Source organism: Pogoniulus pusillus, chromosome 25, assembly GCF_015220805.1.
Source record: "Pogoniulus pusillus isolate bPogPus1 chromosome 25, bPogPus1.pri, whole genome shotgun sequence".
Lineage (NCBI taxonomy): Eukaryota > Metazoa > Chordata > Aves > Piciformes > Lybiidae > Pogoniulus > Pogoniulus pusillus.
The window spans coordinates 1,055,528-1,079,038 of NC_087288.1; the positions used below are offsets into that span (position 1 = coordinate 1,055,528).

The 23,511-nt window shown below is 51.6% G+C and overlaps 1 long non-coding RNA gene across 4 annotated transcripts in view; it reads right to left on the reverse strand.

The window, feature by feature from the left end:
• The window catches only part of LOC135186475 (uncharacterized), a 78,671-nt gene that overhangs the window by 46,628 nt on the left and 8,532 nt on the right, over nt 1–23,511 (reverse strand). For 2 of the 4 annotated variants that reach the window (XR_010306966.1, XR_010306968.1), the window contains exon 2: nt 2,392–2,556. This is a non-coding gene — a long non-coding RNA (uncharacterized LOC135186475). Of the gene's footprint in view, nt 1–2,391; nt 2,557–4,223; nt 4,467–19,190; nt 19,355–23,511 lie in introns of those variants that run through there. The other 2 variants (XR_010306969.1, XR_010306967.1) reach the window with 2 other exon arrangements.

Genomic DNA, 23,511 nt, shown 5'->3' on the forward strand with positions numbered 1-23,511 from the left:
AATACTGAAATTATTGACTAATACTCAAGTATTGACTAATATATTCTTGACTAATACTTGAATTATTGACTAGTAGTCAAATACTTAACTAATAAATCCTTGACTAATACTCCAATTCTTGATTAGTATTCAAATACTTAACTAATAAATTCTTGGCTAACACTCAAATTCTTGATTAATACTCAAATTATTGACTACTATTCAAATACTGAACACTCAAATTCTTGACTAACACTCAAATTCTTAACCAATACTCAAATTATTGATTAGTATTCAAATACTTAACTAATTTTTGGCTGATACTCAAATTCTTGACTAGTACTCAACTACTTGACTAATTAACACTCAAAAATCCTGACTAATAGTCAAAATCTTTTCTAACAGTCAGATGCTTGACTACCAAACTCTTGCCTACTACCCAAAGCAGCTCCAGCTCTTACCACCTCTTCTGTGCAAGGTGGACCTCTCAGCTTCCCATTCCTGATACAAAGGGACAGATTTGCTGGAGTCCCTTTGCTTTGAATGAAAATTCTCTCCACAGCTTTCCCTCTCTGTTTCCTTGGTGAGGCTGAGACACAGAGTAGAAAATAGCTGTGGCAATGAGCTCTGTTCATTCCCTCCTCAGAGGCAGGCACTGTCTTCTCAGAGCTCTTTCTATTATTCCCCCTCCCCCTCTTTTCATATAATTCTGTTTAAAACAGGCAGTAGGAAAATTACAGCCCCACAGAGTGCTTTAGGTTGGGAAGGACCTCATAGCTCATCCAGTTCCAACCCCCCACCATAGGCAGGGACACCTCCTACTAAAACAACTGACTCAAGACCTCATCCAACCTGGCCTTGAACATCTCCAGGGAGCTTGTGGAGCACAGAATCTCAGAGTGTGATCAAAGTCTTCTCCTTGATCAAACACTCTTCAAACACTGTCTTGGAGGAGCTTATTTCAGAGCTGCTTCCAGTGATGATCTGTGATGCATCACAGCACTGCCTGAATTGACTGCTCGGGCACCTGTCTGACAGCTGAAATAGCCTGGCACAGATGGTATTTCCTCTGTAAAAGGTTAGGCAACTTTATTAACTCATTTAAAAACCACCAAAACAAAAAAAAAAGTTAGAAATTGAGGTCATATTCCCAAGAGGAGTCTCCCAAACAGCCTTTTGAAAGCCTCACGCAGGTAGCAATTGCGCTGTAGCCGTACCCCATTGTATATTCATTCTGCATTTTCTCCTCCAGTGCTCCCTCCTACCCTGTCATTTGTCACTTGGGTTAATTTCTGTGCTTGATGCAGTGCCTACTGTTCTAATGGAAGGACTCTAACAGCCTTCACTTGGTGCTGGGTGGCACTCTGGGCCTTTGTGTCTGAACAAAACCTCACAGGAGGAGTTCGTCTCTTAATCAGTGACCTGGGAATGGAAAATACATCACAGAATGGCTTAGCCTGGAAGGGACCTGGTACAGCTGACCCTGCTCTGCCAGGAGGGTGGGCTCTGCTGCCAGGCCCCCAGCAACAGAACAAGAGGACAGTCTCAAGTTGTGCCAGGGCAGGTCTAGGCTGGATGTCAGGAGGAAGTTCCTGCCAGAGAGAGTGATTGGCATTGGAATGGGCTGCCCAGGGAGGTGGTGGAGTCTCTGTGCCTGGAGGTGTTGAAGCCAAGCCTGACTGGGGCACTTAGTGCCATGGTCTGGTTGGTTGGGCAGGGCTGGGTGCTAGGTTGGCCTGGCTGAGCTTGGAGGCCTCTTCCAACCTGCCTGATTCTATGATGCTGTGACAGTGGCAACTGCCTCCCCTTGCTGCTTTAAACGTGGCTGAGGTACAGCTAACCTTGCTCCCAGTATGCAAGCTGAAAAGGTGTGAGGCTGGCTGCTTCTCTGCACTTCCCTTCCTACCCCTCCCTAATTCTGATGGCCAGGTTGATTTCCTTCCTGGACACCTTCCAGCACAGTACAGCAGAGGTTTGGTGGTGTAAAAGGTCCACACAGACCATCTGCTGGAGTGTCAAAGTATTGTGGCAAGGCCAGCAAGGGCCAGATCCTGAGACAAGGAAGCGCAGAAGAAAGCTCGGCAGAGAGTGCCACAAAATCCCTTGCAGGTTCCTTGATACCATTTCTAAGCTGTTTACTAATACATTAAACCTGTTTTTTATCTTGGAAGATTAAAGCCAGCCAAATTAAATCCTGGCACATAGAGCAGGAGAAGCATTAAAGAGCTTTGTTATTGTAATGAGGTCAGAAAGATGCTTCTTGGGTTTTGTGCGTTGCTAATTTAATTCTTGAGAGCGGTTTGGGCTCGGGGACCCTTTAGAGCCATAAAAATAGTTCCAAACCAAAATCAATATTTGATTCTCTTTCCTTATTAAAACAGTGCTTGCAAAATATGGAAGTAGTTGGCTTACCTGCCAGCTGAGGGTTACTTGCCAGCTGTCAGGCTTGGATGAAGAAATATGGTCGGCGATTTAGAAATGAAATACCAGATCTGGGAGGGGTGGAGAAGGGTTGGGCTTGGGGACCCTTCAAGGTCTGCCCCCGACCACAGCTGCTCTATGAAGTCTGTAATGTTCCTACAGAGTGAAAGAATCAGAGGACAGGACAAAAAAGAAAGGCAATATATTAAAAATTATATTTTATATATAAAATTTTCATATAGATACTTTATATATAGAACCATAGAATCAACCAGCCTGGAAGAGAGCTCCAAGCTCAGCCAGTCCAACCTAGCACCCACCTCTGGCCAGTCAACTGGATCATATATATATATATTTAAATACAGTTAATGATTATGTGTTGTTAAATCATAGAATCAAGCAGGTTGGCAGAGAGCTCCAAGCTCAGCCAGCCCAACCTAGCACCCAGCCCTGCCCAACCAACCAGACCATGGCACTAAGTGCCCCAGCCAGGCTTGGCTTCAACACCTCCAGGCACACAGACTCCACCACCTCCCTGGGCAGCCCATTCCAATGCCAATCACTCTCTAATGTGACTGGGTGGGAGGACTTCCACTGAGTATAGAGATGAAGGATCACAGAATGGTCTGAGTTAAAAGGGACTTCTAAAGCTCCTCCAGTCCAAATCCCTTCATGCAGCAGGGACATCCTCCACTAGAGCAGGTTGCTCAAGGACTCCTCTAACCTGGCCTTGAACACCTGCAGGGAGATTGTGGAGTACATTCTGTGCTTCTGTGCTCCACAACCTCCCTAGACAACCTGTGCCAGTTTCACCACCTTCACTGCAAACAACTTCTTCCTGACATCCAGTGTGAACCTCCCCTCTGCCACTTCAAACCCATTCTTCCTCATCCTCTCATTCCCAGACCTTGTCAATAGTCCCTCCACAGCCCTCCTGGAGCCCCCTTCAGATCCTGCAAGGCCACTCCAAGGTCTCCTCCAAGCCTTCTCCTCTCCAGGCTGCACAGCCCCAACTCCCTCAGCCTGTGCTCACAGCAGAGCTGCTGCAGCCCTCTCAGCATCTTGGTGGCCTCCTCTGCACTTCCATGTGCTGCTTGTGCTGGGGGCTCCAGATCTGCACCCAGGACTGCAGGTGGGGTCTGAGGAGAGCAGAGCCAAGAGGCAGAGTCCCCTCCCTGTCCCTGCTGCCCACACTGCTCTTGCTGCAGCCCAGCACAGGGTTGTGTCTGGGCTGCACTCACACTGCAGGCTTCTGTTGAGCTTTTCATCACCCCAGACCCCAGGTCCTTTTCCTCAGGGCTGCTCTCAGCCATTCCCCACCAACTCCTCTCTTCCCACCCCTGTCGCTCTGTGACTCCCAGCAGCTCTGCAAGCCTGTCACAGCATCTCCAGGAACCAGCCAAAGCCTAGGAAACAGTTTCTCTTCAGCCACCTTAGCCCCTGGCCCTTGCAGGGAGAAGTTGTGCTCTTGACATGTGTTCAGGAAGTTTTTGGCCATCAGCAGCCTCAGCCTGGCTCTGGTGAAACAGGCTGGAGCTCATTCCTGCAGGCAGGCACCATCCATGTTCTAATATCCTCTCTGACCTCAGATTCTGGCTAGCAAACAGACCCAACCAGGTCAGCTGGGACCTAGGCTGGGATGTTTTCCTCCATTAGTGATTCCACCTTTGTTCCTGGGAGGACTTGAGGGATGCTTTAGCACAGCTTTGCTTACTTCTGATTTCATCTCCTTCTGCTGCCTGCCTCACAGTGTTGTTTTCTCTTCAATCACAGTGCTCAAACACCTTCTCACACAGATAACCTCAGCAACTTGTGCTGCTTACCTAAATTCCACAGAAAAAAAAAGGCTTCCATGTGCTCTAAATCGCTGTCTGTGATGCAACCTCAGTGACTCTGTGCTGGGAGTGGGAGCTGCAGAGATCATCAAGGCTGCCACTTTGACATTGTCTGACGCTGGCAGCTCCTGGCACAGCTGGCAGCTCCTGGCACAGCTGGCAGCTCCTGGCACAGCTGGCAGCTCCTGGCACAGCTGGCAGCTCCTGGCACAGCTGGCAGCTCCTGGCTTGGACAGAATCACTCTGAAATGGGTTAGGAACTGGCTGGAGGGCTGGGCCCAGAGAGTGGTGGGGAATGGTGCCACAACCAGTTGGCAGCTGTCACTAGAGGTGTGTCCCAGGGATCAGTGCTGGGCAAAGTCCTGTTCAATGTCTTTACTGATGATTTGGAGCAAGAGATTGAGTCCAGCAGCAGTAAGTTTGCAGATGACACCAAGTTAGGAGCAGCTGTGGAGCTGTTGGAGGGGAGCAGAGCCCTGCAGAGGGACCTGGCCAGGCTGCATGGGTGGGCAGAGGCCAATGGGATAAGATTGAACAAGGCCAAGGGCAGGGTTCTGCACTTTGGCCACAGCAACCCCAAGCAGCACTACAGGCTGGGGCCAGAGTGGCTGAGAGCAGCTAGGCAGAGAGGGAGCTGGGGGTGCTGGGAGAGAGGAGCTGCAGAGGAGGCAGCAGTGTGCCCAGGTGGGCAGCAGAGCCAATGGCATCCTGGGCTGGCTCAGGAGCAGTGTGGGCAGCAGGACAAGGGAGGTTCTTGTGCCCCTGTGCTCAGCGCTGCTCAGGCCACCCCTGGAGTGCTGTGTCCAGTTCTGGGCTCCTCCACTGCAGAGAGATGTTGAGGTGCTGGAAGGTGCCCAGAGCAGGGCAGCAAGGCTGTGGAGGGGCCTGGAGCACAGCCCTGTGAGGAGAGGCTGAGGGAGCTGGGGGGGTGCAGCCTGCAGCAGAGGAGGCTCAGGGCAGAGCTCAGTGCTGCCTGCAGGGAGGCTGTAGCCAGGTGGAGTTGGGCTCTGCTGCCAGGCAACAGCACCAGAACAAGAGGACACAGCCTCAAGCTGTGCCAGGGCAGGTCTAGGTTGGATCTTGTTAGGAAGCTGTTGGCAGAGAGAGTGATTGGCATTGGAAAGGGCTGCCCAGGGAGGTGGTGGAGTCTCTGTGGCTGGAGGTGTTGCAGCCAAGCCTGGCTGGGGCACTTAGTGCCATGGTCTGGTTGGTTGGGCAGGGCTGGGTGCTAGGTTGGGCTGGCTGAGCTTGGAGCTCTCTTCCAATCTGCTTGATTCACTGATTGAAGCACCTTGGTGGCACAGACTGGGGCATCCTGGTGGCTCAGTTTGAAGCACCTTAGTGGCAGAGATGTTTAAGGAGAGGACCTTCATCTGCAGCAAGCTTCAGGCACTGAAGAAGCAGCCTGGGGAGGTTTAAGAAAACCATTTCATTATTAGAGAACTATGGAATTACTTCAGCTGGAGGAGATCTCTAGGGTCACTGATTCCAACTGTCAACCTAACACCACCATGGCCAAATTAAACCATGTCCCCAAGTGCCACATCCACAGATTTCTTGGACACCTCTCTGATGGTGCTACCATGGTGGCCAACAGCATCTAACTGCAACCAGCCAGAAGGACAACCACTCCTGGAACAGATCACTTCATCCTCACCCAACCAGCAGTGGTTCTTCAGTGTGTTAACTTCAACAGCCCCAGGAAGGCTGTGCTTATTCAGGTTTTATCTAGCCACTGCCCAATTTTCTGATCCATTCTGGGGGTGGGGGCTGTAAACATTATGGCTATGATCACAGGATTGAAAGGCACTTGGGTTTCTGTGGCTTAATAAGCTACTGCCTAGCAACTGAGACAGATGACTACAGCCTGGCTCTTTATTGCTGCCAATTATGTCAGAGCCATTGGCCTCCACTCCAGTTTGTTATGGAGTGGAAGGGCAAGAGAAGTTTTCAGTGTGGAAATGAACTTGCAATAAAATGAAGAAGAAAAAATAAAACTAACAAAACCCAACAGCCAAGACTTTATCTTAGCTAAGAGACAGAGCTTGGTACCTCAGACATGCATTTTACATTGACTCATGTCACAGACGCACAGAAGGTTAGGGGTTGGATGGGACCTCCAGAGATCATCCACTCCAACACCCTTGCCAGAGCAGTATCATAGAATCAAGCAGGCTGGAAGAGAGCTCCAAGCTCAGCCAGGCCAACCTAGCACCCAGCCCTGCCCAACCAACCAGACCATGGCACTAAGTGCCCCAGCCAGGCTTGGCTTCAGCACCTCCAGCCACACAGACTCCACCACCTCCCTGGGCAGCCCATTCCAATGCCAATCACTCTCTCTGCCAACAGCTTCCTAACAACATCCAGCCTAGACCTGCCCTGGCACAGCTTCAGCCTCTGTCCCCTTCTTCTGGTGCTGGCTGCCTGGCAGCAGAGCCCAACCCCACCTGGCTACAGCCTCCCTGCAGGCAGCTGCAGGCAGCAATGAGCTCTGCCCTGAGCCTCCTCTGCTGCAGGCTGCACCCCCCCAGCTCCCTCAGCCTCTCCTCACAGGGCTGTGCTCCAGGCCCCTCCCCAGCTTTGCTGCCCTTCTCCAGACACCTTCCAGCACCTCAACATCTCTCCTCAATTCAGGAGCCCAGAACTGGACACAGCACTGCAGGGGTGGCCTGAGTAGTGCTGAGCACAGGGGCAGAAGCAGCTCCCTTGTCCTGCTGCCCACACTGCTCCTGAGCCAGCCCAGGATGCCATTGGCTCTGCTGCCCACCTGGGCACTGCTGCCTCTTCTGCAGCTCCTCTCTCCCAGCACCCCCAGCTCCCTCTCTGCCTGGCTGCTCTCAGCCACTCTGGCCCCAGCCTGTAGTGCTGCTTGGGGTTGTTGTGGCCAAAGTGTAGAACCCTGCCCTTGGCCTTGTTCAGTCTCATCCCCTTGGCCTCTGCCCACCCATGCAGCCTGGCCAGGTCCCTCTGCAGGGCTCTGCTCCCCTCCAACAGCTCCACAGCTGCTCCTAGCTTGGTGTCATCTGCAAACTTACTGCTGCTGGACTCAATACCCTGCTTCAGGTCACCAATAAAGAGATTGAACAGATCACCCAGAGCATGACACACTGGAACACATCCAGATGGGTTTTGAGTTTCTTCTCTGGAGAAGGAGACTCCACAACCCCCTTGGGCAGTCTGCTCAGGTCACTCTCACAGGGAAGACAATTAAGTGGTAATGAGGGGAAGAAAAAGAAGAAGAAGTATTTCTCTGATATTTAAGCTCCAAAATTCTGCTTTGATATCTGACACCAAGACCATGGCAAAGGAAAGTACAGATATGAAAGTGGATCTGGGCTCCAGTTCATCTTTCACTCAAACCAGTGCTACCCCCTGCCTGCCAGCTTCAAACATCCACTCAGGGAGGTCTGCCTTCCTTCAGCAAGTGGTGAATAACTCCCAGGGGTTTAAGGGGGTGATAGCTAAGGCAGAGATGCAGCTGGATCTATTATTTATGGAAGCATTTTATCTGGCATTTAGGGAGATGTTAGCACAATGACTGTAGAACATGGAAGGCAACTAATCACTTCTCCTGGAGCTTTCTCTATCAGGAGCACTAAAACTTTAATCACAGTTTCAAAGGTTTGCTTTTTCTCCTTTTTCACCCTGCACAAAAGATTGTGGAGCAGTTTCATTTGAAAGAGAGGCTTCAGCCAAGCAGATTTTTACACCACTCACAGGGTTATTAGAGCTGGGACTTGGGTGACAAGAATCACACCACAAAGGCTGCATCTGCACCTTACAGTTGCTGCTGACCCACCTTACTTTCAACATAGGATCACAGAATGGGTTGGGTTGGAAGGGACCTTAAAGATCATCCAGTTCCAAGCCCCCTGCCACTAGCTCAGGTTGCTCAAGGCCTCACCCAGCCTGCCCTTGAACACAACTTCTTAACACCTCCAGGGATGGTGACTCTGCCACTTGCCTGGGCAGCCTGTTCCAATGCCTGACCACTCTAGCAGGCAAGAAACCTTTCCTAATGCCCAACCTAAAGCTTTCCTGCTGCTACTTGAGGCCATTTCATTGAATCATAGCATCCCAGAACAGGTTGGGTTGGAAAGGACCTTAAATATCATCCAGTTGCAACCCATGCACCATGGGCAGGGATACCTCCCACCAGCCCAGGTTGCTCAAGGCTTCATCCAACCTGGCCTTGAACACCTCCAGGGAGGGGACATCCACAGCCTCCCTGGGCAACACACAACCCAAAGCCAGAGTAAAGAACAAGGAGAGACTACAGGATGCATGTGCAGTGCCCACAGCTGGAGGCACCCAAGGCACATGTGGCCACGGCAGCTGGGACCACGCTTTAATGGCCAGGGTGGTGTTGGGTTGCTGGTTGGGCTCAGTGACCTTAGAGGCCTTTTCCAGCTGAAATTCTGTCAGGCAGCTCCCCCCAAGCTTGGAGACATCCAAGGGGCTGTTGCCAGCCTGTGTGAATTTTTGAGAAGTGAATTAGGCAAAGATGCAGCTGAGCTTTGGAGAGCTTTTTGTCTGGGTTTTAGCACTTGCACCGCGTGCTGCGGGGAGAAGCCTTCCAGACTTCCCCCAGGAATAGCAGCCCAGCAGTGTGAACATTCAGATGGTGATTATTTGGAAGGCATTCATTTTCTTCCAGCACATTGGAAGCTCGTGGGCATTGTATTCCAATCTTATCTCCATTAGAGCAGGCTTCCTTTTCACCACTCGCTGCTCATGCCTGGGACAAGATCTTTTCAGCATCAAATCCATCAGAGCCAGAGTAGTTTGCAGCACCTCAGCAAAATCCCAGTTTATTGGTATAGCTAAAGGACAGTGAGACTCACCCCAGCCTTTTCTCACAGAATCATTGGTTATAGAATGGGTTGGCATAGAAGGGACCTTAGGAGTCATCTGTTCCAACCCCCTGCCATGGACAGGGACACCTCTCACCAGACCAGGTTGCTCAAGGTCCTGCTCAGCCTGGCCTGGAACACCTCCAGAGAGAAGGCATCCACAGCTTCCTCAGTGTCTCACCACCCTTTTTCTTACACTCCTAGGGTTCTCTTGGTTGGAAAAGCCCTCTAAGGTCATCCAGTTCAACCCCACCATGGCCACTAAACCCTGGCCCCAAGCACCATGGCCACAAGTTTCATGAACACCTCCAGGCATGGAGACTCCATCACCTCCCTGGGCAGCCTCTGACACTCCCTGGCCACTCTTGCAGCAAAGAAATTTTTCCTCCTCTCCAACCTAACCCTCCCCTGGTGCAATTTCAGGCCTTTTTCTCCTTGTCTTGTCACCTGACACCAAATTTTCTACCGAGTTGAAGCCTAGCAATCAATTTGAGATTTTCTGAGACTTCAGGGGACTTTTTTTTACTTCTCTTTTTTTTTCCTCTTCCTTCCATCCTTCCTCCTCTCCTCTCCTCTCCCTCTCCCTCTCCCTCTCCCTCTCCCTCTCCCTCTCCCTCTCCCTCTCCCTCTCCCTCTCCCTCTCCCTCTCCCTCTCCCTCTCCCTCTCCCTCTCCCTCTCCCTCTCCCTCTCCCTCTCCTCCTTTCCCTTTCCTCCTTTCCCTCTCCCCCTTGCTTGCTGCGGAGCTCTAACACCAAGGGAGCAGCTGCCGTTGTGCCTGTCTGCGTTAGCAGGGCTCTATTTTCCCCAGCATCCCAGCCCCAGGACCATGGCCATTTCACACCAGCTGCAGCAGGAGGAGCTGGCTGCTGGGAGAGGCCCTGGCAATTACAGAAGTAACTAAATCACAGCTTTGCTTTGTGTGGCTGATTTTCAAATCAGGCCTTGAAAGGCTCACTCCTGTGTGTAGCTTCTCATCCCCCGAACCCCTGCTGGCACAACAATAAATTCAATGTGTCACTTTCTTTACACATTAAACATCTTCAAGCCTCTGCTGCCTGTGCAAACAATGCACTGCATGAATTAGAGAGATGCTTCGTGGCCAGGAGGAAAGAAAGGGTTGGGCTGATTGGGTCGTTATGAGGCTTTTCATGATAGTGCTTTCCCCCTGTGCTCAGCACTGCTCAGGCCACCCCTGGAGTGCTGTGTCCAGTTCTGGGCTCCTCCACTGCAGAGAGATGCTGAGGTGCTGGAAGGTGTTTGGAGAAGGGCAGCAAGGCTGGGGAGGGGCCTGGAGCACAGCCCTGTGAGGAGAGGCTGAGGGAGCTGGGGGGGTGCAGCCTGCAGCAGAGGAGGCTCAGGGCAGAGCTCATTGCTGCCTGCAGCTGCCTGCAGGGAGGCTGTAGCCAGCTGGGGTTGGGCTCTGCTGCCAGGCAGCCAGGGACAGAACAAGAGGACACAGTCTCAAGCTGTGCCAGGGCAGGTCTAGGCTGGATTTTAGGAGGAAGTTGTTGGCAGAGAGAGTGATTGGCACTGGAATGGGATGCCCAGGGAGGTGGTGGAGTCTGTGTGGCTGGAGGTGTTGAAGCCAAGCCTGGCTGGGGCACTTAGTGCCATGGTCTGGTTGCTTGCCCAGGGCTGGGTGCTAGGTTGGGCTGGCTGAGCTTGGAGCTCTCTGCCAACCTGCTTGGTTCTATGTTTCTATGATCATCTTTGTGGCCTCCTCTGGACCCACTCCATCAGGTCCACCTCTTATTCTGGGGGCCCCACAGCTGGCCCCAGCCCAGCAGGTGAGGTCTCCCCAGAGCAGAGGAAAGGGGCAGGATCTCCTCTCTCCATCTCTGCCCACACTGCTGTGGATGCAGCTTCTCAGCCCCCCAGCACCCTAACTCCTCTGCAGGGTTGCTCTCAACCCCAGCCTGCATCGATATCGAAGGTTGACCCAGCCCAGCTGCAGGACCTTGCACTTTGCCTTGCTGACCCTGATGAGGTTCTCCTGAGCTCACTTCTCCAGCCTGGCCAGGACCCTCTTTGCTGTGGCAGTAAAAGCTTGCTGGGTGTTGAGTGGTGCCACAGGTAGGTGGGTGAAGTGCTGCTGTCAGAGCCACAGCCTGGCTGCTGTCACAAGGAGGGACAGGCCCTGAGGACGCAGGTGTCACACTCCTGCCTGCCAGCAGATGCAGGCTGTGCCTTGCCAACTGCAGTGCCATCCTGTCAAAGGCAACCTGGGGGACTTGCTCTGAGCTGTGCATCGTTTAACCCTGCCTCTAATCATTCATTACCCGTGGAGTCTCAGCACGGGAGGCTTTGGCTGAGGGGCTGTGGGCCAGTGCTGGAGACAAGAACCATTACCCCTTAAGCACTACAGAAAGGGATTCACAGCTCCCTTGCAAGATTCATAAACCTTCATTTCTCTTTAGGCTTTCTTGCCTGCCTCCCTAACACAGTTAAAAGAGGATCTGTGGGTTTGTTTAGGGCTGCTGTTTTGTTCTTTGCTCCTGTAAACTGCTATCAGATCCAGCCAGAAATGAAATATGAAATGTTTTTAATGAGGTATCTTAGTGTAAAATTGCATCAGAGGCCACTGCAGGAGAGGGAGATATGGATAGGAAGTGTCTGCTGCTGCCTTGCTTCTTCCCAGGGTGTGAAAAATACCAAAACAAAAAGCTCTGAAACCCAGAGAATGAAGCAGCTGGAACAGAAAACCACAGAACCATCAAATCCTAGAACTGCACCACCAGAGAACTGTTTTGGCTGGGAAAGCCCTTTGAGATCATCCAGCCCAGCCACTCCCTGACTCTACCAAGGCTGTCCCTCAGCAACACATCTCTGTGTCTTCTACACACCTCCAGGGATGGGGATTCAACCACCTTCCTGGGCAGCCTGTGCCAGTGCTTCAAGCAGGAAAGTCTGCCCGCGGGAGCCCAGGACTTGTTCTTACAGTAAGCATGGATGAACTCCCCTTAAACAGCTGAAGTAGAAAACAGCACTGAGAGGATTCTGCCTCTTACTCAGCACTCTCCTGCATCCTGCTTCTGAACCACAAATGGGAAGTTGTGCCAGGGCAGGTTCAGGCTGGGTGTCAGGGGGAAGCTGTTGTCAGAGAGAGTGATTGGCATTGGAATGGGCTGCCCAGGGAGGTGGTGGAGTCTGTGTGGCTGGAGGTGTTGAAGCCAAGCCTGGCTGGGGCACTTAGTGCCATGGTCTGGTTGGTTGGGCAGGGCTGGGTGCTAGGTTGGGCTGGCTGAGCTTGGAGCTCTCTGCCAACCTGCTTCATTCTGTGATTTTAAGAGTGCATCAGCTGTGCCAGTCCTGCAGCCTGGTACAGGCTGGGTTCAAAGGAAGAAGTGTGCTGAGCTGGAAGAGTCTCAGGAGGGCAGGTTGGAAATCTAACTGTAGCACACCTCCAGGGATGGGGCTGCATCCCTGGGCAGCCTCCTCTACTCTTTGAGAGCTCTTTCAGTCAAGAAGCTTCTTCTAACACCCATCCCCTTCAGAAATCTTTTCACTAAAGCCCTCTAAGACCTGTGCAATTGTCTGGGTTCAGGGCTAGCTGCAGCAGAGGTCTGGTGCTCAAAGTGTCCTCTCTGAGGGCTGTTAGTCAGCTGAAAGTAAGCTGAAAGCTTTCAGAGCTGTCTCAGGGGGGAGGTCAGAGGCAGCTACCACACCAGCATCTTTTGCCCAGCAAACCTTGAAGGCTTTGAACTGTTGCTTAGTATCTCCCAGCAGCCCTCTTCTTCCTTTTCCCAACACACCCTCCCTGGGATGAGGAGTGCTGCAAGAGGATGATCTCCCTCAGGAACACCACAGCCTAATGATCAAAGGAGGGCAGAATCAGAGGAAGATGTTAGAAGCTGTATGAAGAGTGTAAAAAATGAGTTAAGATGTATAAAGTAGTTAAAATATTTCACTTCCCTGCACTTCCACATCAGTCCTGGGTTTCACTCGGCTGGAAAACTCTTTCTGTGATCTGCCATAGAGAGCCAATGGGGCACAGCCAGGAAGCCCTCCCAGCTCCTCCACCACAAGTGCAATGGGAGCCTCCCATCACTCTGCTCTGGAGCTGTCCATGGAAGTTTGCTGACATTCCACAGGTGAGGAACCAAATCCTGACCAACGCTGGCAAAATCATCACAATGCTAAGGAAAAACTTCACTGCCAGGGTGGTGGAGCCCTGCAGCAGGCTGCCCAGAGAGGTTGTGCAGTCTCTTCTTCTGGAGGCATTCAAACCCCACCTGGATGTGTGCCTGTGTGACCTGCCCTGGGTGATGCTGGCAGGGGGTGCCAGTGTGACCCCTGCTCTGGCAGGGGGATTGGCTGGGTGATTTTTCAGGGTCCCTTCTAACCCCCAACCTTATGTGATTCTGTGGCCAAGAGCTGATACTACAAGAGGGATATGGATGTGCTGGTGCTCTGTGGCTCTATGGTTCCATGTCACTGTGGTTCCGTGGCTCTCTGGTTCCGTGGCTCTGTGGCTGACAGTTCCATGGCTCTCTGGCTCCATGGCTCTGTGGTTCCGTGGTTCCCTGGCTCTGTAGCTCTTTAGTTCCATGGTTCTGTGGCTCTCTGGCTCTGTGGTTGCATGGCTCTGGGGCTCCATGGTTCCACATCTCTGTAGTTCTGTGGCTCCATGACTATGGTTGCATGGCTCTGTGGTTCTCTGTCTCCATGGCTCTATGGCTGCATGGCTCTGGGGCTCTCTGGCTCCATGGCTCCGTGGTTCTGTGGCTCCATGGCTCTGTGGTTCCATAGCTCTGTGGTTCTGTGGCTCTCTGGCTCCATGGCTCTATGGCTGCATGACTCTGGGGCTCTATGGTTCCATAGCTCTGTGGTTCTGGGGCTCTCTGGCTCCATGGCTCTGTGGTTCTGGGGCTCTCTGGCTCTGTGGTTCCACGACTCTGTGGCTCTACTCAAAACCAAAATCAATGTATTTGGGGGGGGTGGTAAGAATAAACAAACAAACCAAGCAAACCAGAGGAAATCTACATCCTGTGAAATTAATTTCTGCAGAGAGCTCTCCCTCAGCCCACAGAGCTGCCTCTAAGCAATCCACCACGGGGAGTTCTCTAAGAGAAGAAATTCCTTTCTTGGCTTCTTTTTTTTTTGCTTTCCCTTGTTATTATCCTGCCATAAAAAAATGCAGACTTCAAATAAAGAGGCAAAGAAGCAGAGTAAAAGCCCTCCAGGTTACAGAACATTTGATTTCTTTCAATAGCCTTATCAAGGTCATTTTGCATTTAAAAAAAGAAGGAAGAGGGGAAAAAAGGGAATGATGAAGTTAGAGAAACTGTGTGGAGAATTAAGTCTATTTGAAGCACTCTGGACACCAGCCCTTGGACAAACAACTCCTCAGCAAAGGAAGCTGTTGCTAGGATACCCCAGCCACTGCCATCAGGAGAATGGGGGCTTGGGGGGCTTGTATTTTTCCCCCTTTTCTTACTATTAGAAAGAAGAGCCCTTGGTTGATGGGCACAAGAGGTGATGGAGACTGGTATCAAAGCTACCTGCTGCATTACAGCCTGAGTGGGATGTTCAGGTTCAGGTTGAAAAGCCCAAGTGAAGTTAAAGCCTCTAAAGCCATCCAGAGGCCCCTTCCAGCCCCTGACATGCTGTGACTCTATAAAGCAGTGCAGAGCAGCTGAGGGCAGCATGCAGCCACTCCGTGCTGCTGGCACAGACAGAACCTCAGCAACCAAAACATCTCCATGAACGGGTGCTGAGGAGGTCTGCTGCCTGGGAATGGCTCTTGAGTTGAAATCACACAAGCACAGAACTGCCAGGCTTGGAAGGGACCTCAAGGATGGCCTAGTTCCAACCCTCACTGCCATGGGTGGCTGGCTCAGGTTGCTCAGAGCCACATCCAGAAGATGAAAGGAGTATGGAAACTGTGCAGACCTCGAGCTAAATTTGGTTGAATGGGCAAAAAACGTCTGGCTCTGTTCAGTCAGCAGTGAACCTGTTTGGTGGTGGTTTAGACCTCTCCCTGCCAAAGACAGTGCTCAGGGTCCCCCAGGCTCTGCAGGGAGCTCTGCCATCAACGCCAGAGAAGTTCTGCCTTGCTCTGGGTCTGCAGTCAGAGCAGAAGAGTTCACAGAGCAAATCATCTTGCATGACAAGTTCCCTGCTCTGCTGGAGGAAGAGTGCAAAGGTATCCCCTCCTAATTAAAACCTGGATGCTGTCAGCTGCTAATCCTCCTCGTGAGGAGCATAACGAGCTCCTTAATTAAATATGCAATTTCTTGACATTTCAACGGGTCAATTTTATTTTTCTCTGTCTCTGATCATTTATTGGAGATGCTCCTTGCAGGCAATGTTTATTATACTAACCATAATTAATAACCAGCACAACAGAGCCTTCTGAAACAGAAGGGTGAAGGATCCAGCTCTGTCCTTTTGCTCAACTGAAGTTATTAGAGAGAATAACTCTAATTAAGTAGAGGATAGAGAATTTATTAAGTCCTCATCATCTTTTCAGACTTCCCACATCTGTCTTCTGACTTGTATCTTTCTTAAAGTCAGCTCTTTATTCCTCCTGGCTTTAATGAATGCATCAAGCCCCAAGGAGAGGGCAAGACAGCCCAGTTTTACTGAGACAACACCTAAGAAGATGCTCCTGCAGGTAGATTGCTGGTGGACCCCCCTGCTAGAACAGGGTCACCTACAGTAAAGCACACAGGGACACATCTAGGTGGGCTCTGAATGCCTCCAGCACGGCTCAGAGGCATTTTACCTTGTCACAAAAAGAAGCAGAGAAGAGGCTGAGGGAGCTGGGGGTGTGCAGCCTGCAGCAGAGGAGGCTCAGGGCAGAGCTCATTGCTGCCTGCAGCTGCCTGCAGGGAGGCTGTAGCCAGCTGGGGTTGGGCTCTGCTGCCAGGCAGCCAGGGACAGAAGAAGGGGACACAGCCTCAAGCTGTGCCAGGGCAGGTCTAGGCTGGATGTTGTTAGGAAGTTGTTGTCAGAGAGAGTGATTGGCACTGGAATGGGCTGCCCAGGGAGGTGGTGGAGTCTGTGTGGCTGGAGGTGTTGAAGCCAAGCCTGGCTGGGGCACTTAGTGCCATGGTCTGGTTGCTTGCCCAGGGCTGGGTGCTAGGTTGTGCTGGCTGAGCTTGGAGCTCTCTTCCAACCTGTTTGATTCTATGATTCTCTGATTCTATGACCCCCACACAACCCAGAGTCATAGAAGCATAGAATGGACTGGGGTGGAAGAGACTTCCAAAACTCATCCAGTCCAACCCCGTCTGCAGTCAGTAGGTGCATTCTCAACTAGAGCAGGTTGCCCAGAGCCCTGCTGAGCCTCACCTTGAATACCCCCAGAGATGGAGCCTCAGGCACCTCCTTGGGTCACCTGTTCCACAGACATGTGGAGAGTTGACTGTGGGACATGGTGTGATGGCCATGGTGGTGCTGGGTTGGTGGTTGGATTGGAAGATCTTAGAGATCTTTTCTGTCGAACCTCACCTTAACTATCTCCAGGGTTGCCCCTGCCAGCAGCAGTTCTCTCAGTAGCTGTGCACCTCTACACAGGTATCCACCAGCTGGAAAAGCTCACAAACCTGTAAAACACATTTATGAGACCTCCTGCCATGTGCAGCTTGCCAGTGGATAAAAGGTTTAAAAATAACCCCCACGTTTTGGCAAGCTCCAGTTCCCTGCTTGCCAGCTTGGAAAGGAGCAGGGGGAGCAGGGTAGAGCAATCAAACATTTTTAGCCTTTGTTTTCCATGTTATTGTCTTCGTTTTATTGCTCCCTCTTAAGCCAGCCTAAATATTGCTTCAAAGCAGGAGCTCTGAGGTCCTCCCCTCGCAGCCACAGCCTCTGGTCAGCACGTGTGAGCTGCCCAGAGCAGAGCCCAGAGCTGGCTGCTAGGAGAGCCTGCACCTTCCAGCCCTCAGCTCAGCACCAAGGTGCTTTTGAGATGCCTCCTCGGAGGGTGTGTGCTAAAGGGCTGGGTGATTAACAAGCACCACTGCCCGCGGAGTCAGGCAGCAGAGCAAAACACTTGCCTTGCTCTTGCCAAGCAGCACATTTAGGACCCAATTCCATTAGAGCACAGCCAGCTTCCTTGCTGCAGAGCCTGGCCAGGGGTTGTACTGAAATCAACTCTCTGCCTCCAGAATGCAGATGAGAACTCAAGACAACCTCATTAAAAACATTCAGAGGGCTTCTTTTCTTCCTGCTTTTTTCAGTTGGTGCTTGGTTCTGCTTGACATGATTTAATGTCAGACAGCTCTGAGCACCACAGCTCCCCTACCTGCAGAGATTCACACAATGGCTTGGGTTGGAAAGGAGCTTAAAGATCAGCCAGTTCCAACCCCCCTGCAGGGACACCTCCTACCAGCCCAGGTTGCTCAGGGCCTCATCCAGCCTGGCCTTGAACACCTCCAGGGAGGGGGCATCCACAGCCTCCCTGAGTGTCTCACCACCCTCACCGGAAAGAATTTCCCTCTCTGCCATGGGCAGGGACACCTCCACCAGCCCAGGTTGCTCAAGGCCTCAGAAAAGAGTGGAGCAAAGGCTCCAGAGATGCTTAGGGGACAGGAGCACTTCTCTGCAAGGAAGGACTGAGAGAACTGGGGCTGCTCAGTCTGCAAAAGGGAAGGCTGAGGAGAGACCTCAACAATAGCAATCAATGCTTCAAGGGTGGGTGTCAGGAGGAAAGGACCAGGCTTTGTGTGGTGGTGCCCAGTGACAGGACAAGGCACAACCAGCACAGACTTGAACAGCAGAAGTTCCCTCTGGATAGGAGGAGAAACTTCTTCAATTCAAGGACGACAGAGCCCTGGAGCAGGCTGCCCAGAGAGGTGCTGGAGTCTCCATCTCTGGAGACATTCAAAACCCACCTGGACATGCTCCTGTGTGACCTTCTGTCACCCTGCTTTGTCAGGGGAGTTAGACCTGATCATCTCTAGAGGCCTCTGCCAAACCCTACCACGGTGTGGTTCTGTGATTTGATTGCACTGTCCCAGTTCTCAAGCCTGTCAAGATCCTTCTGGATGGATCCATGGATCCCTTCCCTCCAGCGAGTCTAAAGCAGGACACAGCTTGGTGCCACCAGCAGACCTGCTGAGGGTGCCTCAGTGCCACTGCCCATGTCACACAGGACCCAGCACAGACCCCTGAGGAACTCCACTCTGCAAATTCTTCTTTACTGTTGCAGGGAAAAAAAGCAACCAGAAACCACCCTCACAGTGATTTAAACCCAAACAACAGACTCATGGTCTGGGCAACCTGAGCTAGCTGAGGATATTCCTGCTTACTGCAGAGGGCTTGGACTAGATGACCTTTGGAGATCCCCTCCACCCCTGACTGATTCTGTGATAAATGAGGATCTGTGCTTGAACTGAGCAGCAGAAGAGAATCATAGAATCATGAAATCAGTCAGGGTTGGAAGGGACCACAAGGAGCAGCCAGTCCCAACCCCCTGCCATGCCCAGGGACACCCTACCCTAGAGCAGGCTGCACACAGCCTCAGCCATGGGGCCTCAACACCTCCACCCATGGGGCCTCAACCACCTCCCTGGGCAACCCATTCCAGCCTCTCACCACTCTCATCACCAACAACTTCCTCCTCACCTCCAGCCTCACTCTCCCCACCTCCAGTTTTGCTTCATTCCCCCCACTCCTGGCACTCCCTGACAGCCTCAAAAGTCCCTCCCCAGCTTTTTTGGAGCCCCCTTCAGATCCTGGCAGGCCACAAGAAGGCCACCTGGGAGCCTCCTCTGCTCCATCCTGTACAGCCCCAACTCTGTCAGTCTGAGCTCAGCTTCCACCCTGTGCTGTGCAGGCAGAACACTCAGCCAGGCTACCACTGATCTGTGGGGGGACACTGCCAAGGCAGAAAAGTGTGGCTTTCTCCCAGCTTTTCTAACGTGGAGCTACTTAGGAGGAAATACATCTTCAGATGCTTAATTCAGGAGTTCAAAAATACTCCACATCAGAACCAGCCAACTGATTTCCTATTCTCCCTCAATTTCACCACATTGTCTCTGTGCTCTCTTTATATAGAATGCAAAAAGGATGGGGAAAAAAACCATATGTACAGAGGGAAACATTCAACTGAATGAACACAGTGCATAAAACAGCAGCCCCCATCAGCTTCCTCACCTGAGCAGAGCAAAGGCAGCCTAAGCCAGCTGGAACTGTCCCTGCTGCCTGCAGAGGGGTTGGAGCAGACGACCTTTGAGGGTCCCTTCCAACCTGTGAAGCTGTGGAGCAGTCAGAAAGGCCTTTTGGGAACATCCATCAAGGGATACAGCACACAGCTGTCCCCAGGGGCTGACCTGGAGCAGAGAACCACAGGGTGGGTTTGGTTGGAAAAGTCCTTTCAGCTCATCCAGTCCAACCATTCCTAACTCTGCCAAGGCTGGGGCTAAACCATGTCACCCAGCACCACAGCTCTGCCTCTCTGAAACACCTCCAGGGATGGGCATTCAACCACCTCCCTGGGCAGCCTGTGCCAGAACCCTTTCAGTCAAGAGGATTCTTCTCATATCCAACCTAAACCTCCCCAGGTGCAACTTGAGGTCATTTCCTCTCCTCCTATCTCTTGTTACTAGAGAGCAGAGAGTGACCCTCCCTGGCTTCAGCCTCCTTTCGTGGAGCTGCAGAGTGAGAAGATCTCTCCTCAAGGCATCTAATCAACGACTACAAATCTGAGGGCTGGGGGACAGGCTCTGCTCACTGCTCCCTGGGACAGGACAAGCAGCAATGGATGGAAGCTGCAGCACAGCAGGTTCCAGCTCAGCACAAGGGAAACTTCTTGACTGGAAGGGTCCCAGAGCCCTGGCACAGGCTGCCCAGAGAGGTTGTGGAGTCTTCTTGTGTGGAGCCTTTCCAGCCCTGTCTGGATGTGTTCCTGTGTGCCCTGAGCTAGATTGTGTGGTCCTGCTCTGGCAGGGAGGTTGGACTGGATGAGCTCTTTGGGTCCCTTCCAACCCCTGACATCCTGTGAGCATGGGACCCTTCTCCCCAAACAAACAGCTCTGTTCTCCAGACCTTTTACCAGCTTATGAACATAATAATCATACATAAACCTGAGCAGTTACAGGCTTAAGAGTAAATTAACCCTACAATTAACCTTCACATTAGGTAGAGCTGTCACTAGAGCTACATGGATTTGTTCTTGTGTAGGGTGAAGAATTTCTTGCTAGGCAGCATTTTCTTCAAGCAGCTTACTCCTTTCTCCTCAGATTGCTCCTCCAAATTCTCCACACAGCTTTAGGTGGGAGAAATGAGACCCAAGATGAATTTAGAGTTGTAAAGTTCTGGAGGACATTCTGCTCTGTGCTTGTTCTGTGAGCAGAGCATGACTTCAACAGCAGGGGGGGGAAAAAACCCACCACTTTCAGCTCCTTTTCCTTTCACTTAAAGGAATCTGAAGCCACACCTCACACCAGTGGTAAGAATCCCTCACTTACTAACTGCTCCACCACTGATCAGGGCAGGAAGATGAACTACAAGTTCCTAGCTCTGTGCTGCAGCTGCTCACAAGAGAACTCTTTACTGTTATGTGGGTTCCTCAAGGCACTGAAGTGCCATGGTCTAGTTGACTGGATAGGGCTCGGTGCTAGGCTGGACTGATGATCTTGGAGGTCTCTTCCAACCTGGCTCTGCACATCATTCATGGGGGTTAATGGCAGTGTAAGGCAGCCATTTATACCACGGTAGGGAGCAGGTCACACCTCAAGTACTGGGCTCAGTTTTGGAGCCATCACTACAAGAAGAACATTGAGGGGCTGAAGCAGGTGCAGAGAAGGGCACAGAGCTGGGGCAGGCTCTGGAGAGCAGGGCTGGGGAGGAGCAGCTGAGGGAGCTGGGGGTGTGCAGTGTGGAGCAGAGGAGGCTGAGGGCAGAGCTCATTGCTCTCTGCAGCTCCCTGACAGGAGGCTGCAGGGAGCTAGGCTTGGGTTCTCCTCCCTAGTCTCAGGTGATTGGAGGAGAGGAAAAGGCCTAGAATTGTGCCAGGGGAGGGTTAGGTTGGAGAGAAGGAAAAATTTCTTTGCTGCAAGAGTGGTCAGGGAGTGGCACAGGCTGCCCAGGGAGGTGGTGGAGTGCCCATCCCTAGAGGTGTTCAAGAAACCTGTGGCCATGGAACTTGGGGCCAGAGTTTAGTGGCCATGGTGGGGTTGGGTTGATGGTCGGACTGGCTGATCTTGGAGGTCTTTTCCACCTAAACCAACTCTCTGATTCTGTGGTTAATGTCAAGCTGCCAACTTCAGCATCTCAAAACAAAATCTCCTCAGTGAGCAGAGTTCATTAAAGAAGAGTTTAACATTTTACTTTTGGATTTCAATAGAATTCAAGACCCAATGCCATGGTGGGGTTGATGGTTGGACTGGATCACCTTAGAGGGCTTTCCCATGGTTGCATTTTGACAGCTCTGGGTGACTGTCACTACATTGCACTTCTGCCACAGTTACTGTCACTGCCTCTTCCTACCACACTGCTTCTGCATTTGCATTCTGTAGAACCAAAGCTGGTGAGGCACTTCAGACCCAAGTGGTGAAGCATCTCTGCACTGCTGCAGCCCTCCACAAGCCCTGTGCTGATGCAGACACAATGACTGCATTTGGACACTTCAGCTCACCCTGCAGCTGTAAACTGCCCCAGCAGAGCTGGAAGGCAATCAGGACAACTTCTACAGCATGGCAAAATCACAGAATGGTTTAGGTTGGGAGAGACCTTAGAGATCATGAGCAGAGTTCATTGTCTTCTTAAAGAAGAGCTTTAACCTTTCACTGCTTGGATTTCAACAGGGCTAAAGAATCCAGTGGGTACTGCACCAGAGCAGCCCAGGTCTGCATCCCTTCAGGGCTAAAGAATCCAATGGGTACTGCACCAGAGCAGCCCAGGTCTGCATCCCTTCAGGGCTAAAGAATCCAATGGGTACTGCACCAGAGCAGCCCAGGTCTGCATCCCTTCAGGGCTAAAGAATCCAATGGGTACTGCACCAGAGCAGCCCAGGTCTGCATCCCTTCAGGGCTAAAGAATCCAATGGGTACTGCACCAGAGCAGCCCAGGTCTGCATCCCTTCAGGGCTAAAGAAGCAATGGGTACTGCAGCAGAGCAGCCCAGGTCTGCATCCCTTCAGGGCTAAAGAATCCAATGGGTACTGCAGCAGAGCAGCCCAGGTCTGCATCCCTTCAGGGCTAAAGAATCCAGTGGGTACTTCACCAGAGCAGCCCAGGTCTGCATCCCTTCTGGGTGCAGGCTGACAAAGAAATAAATCACAATGCAAGCAGCCCTGCTCTGTGATTTCATTGCTGCATGAGGAGCTGATGAAATTGAACTGTTGTGTACCGTGTCATTTTGCCTGCATAATGTAATAAGTGCCTGATGGAGAAGAAGCTGAGAAGCTCATTACTTGACCCAGATTTACGACTCAACTTGTAAATCTATTTGCTTCCAATAAAGCTGACAGAGATTGACCACTGCCCTCGTTAACACTGTGATAGACACCCTCTGTTAATGACACCCTGATTACACAACAGCCACTGCTCCTGCCTCCCGGGGTCAAACCTCAGCCTGGAAATAGCAACCACCACCAGATTCAACTCACACAGTTTGTTGAAGGGGACCAGAAATAGCAACTCCCTTTTTTTCTGACATTCATAGGTGAAAAGCTACTTAAAAAAAAAAAAATGTGTATATCAGAAAATGGTCTGAAAAAAGGCTGAGATCCAAAATCCATCTCATCTGCCTGGAGCACTCCTCAAGCACCTCCTTCCAGGATGGCAAAGTGTGAAGAGCTCCCCTGCCTGCCTCCTAAGGAAGTCAGCTTCTTCCTGTTCCCGGGGGATGCAAACTGGTGTAGGATGTGAGTGAGTCAGCCCTGAAACAGGCAAAAGAAGTGCAGGGGTAGATCACCTGGATTCAGCATGATAGAATGTGTGCAGCAACATATTTGCCTCCATTCCCTCTAAATCCTTTTTCTCCACCTGTCTCAGGGTGTGAAGGTGGAGCTAGAATCACAGGATCACAGAATAGTTTGAGTTGAGCTCCAAAGCTCACCCAGTCCAAGCCCCTCTGCACTCAGCAGGGACATCCTCCACTGGAGCAGGTTGCCCACAGCCTTGTTCAGCCTCATCTTGAATATAGAATCACAGAGTCATAGAATCACAGAGTGGTCTGGGCTGGAAGGGACCTCCAAACTCATCCAGTCCAGCCCCCTGCACTCAGCAGGGACATCCTCCACTACAGCAGGTTGCTCACAGCCCTCTCCAGCCTCACCTTGAATACTTCCAGGGTTGCCCCTGTCAGCAGCAGCTTAAACCTAGTTTCATCAGGATGTATCCAGATTGTTAATTAAACCATCCCTAGGAGGATGATATTCTGGGGGGTATTAAGAGAAGTGTGTCCAGCAGGGCCAGGGAAGTTCTCCTTTCCCTCCACTCTGCCCTGCTGAGGCCACACCTGGAATTTCTTC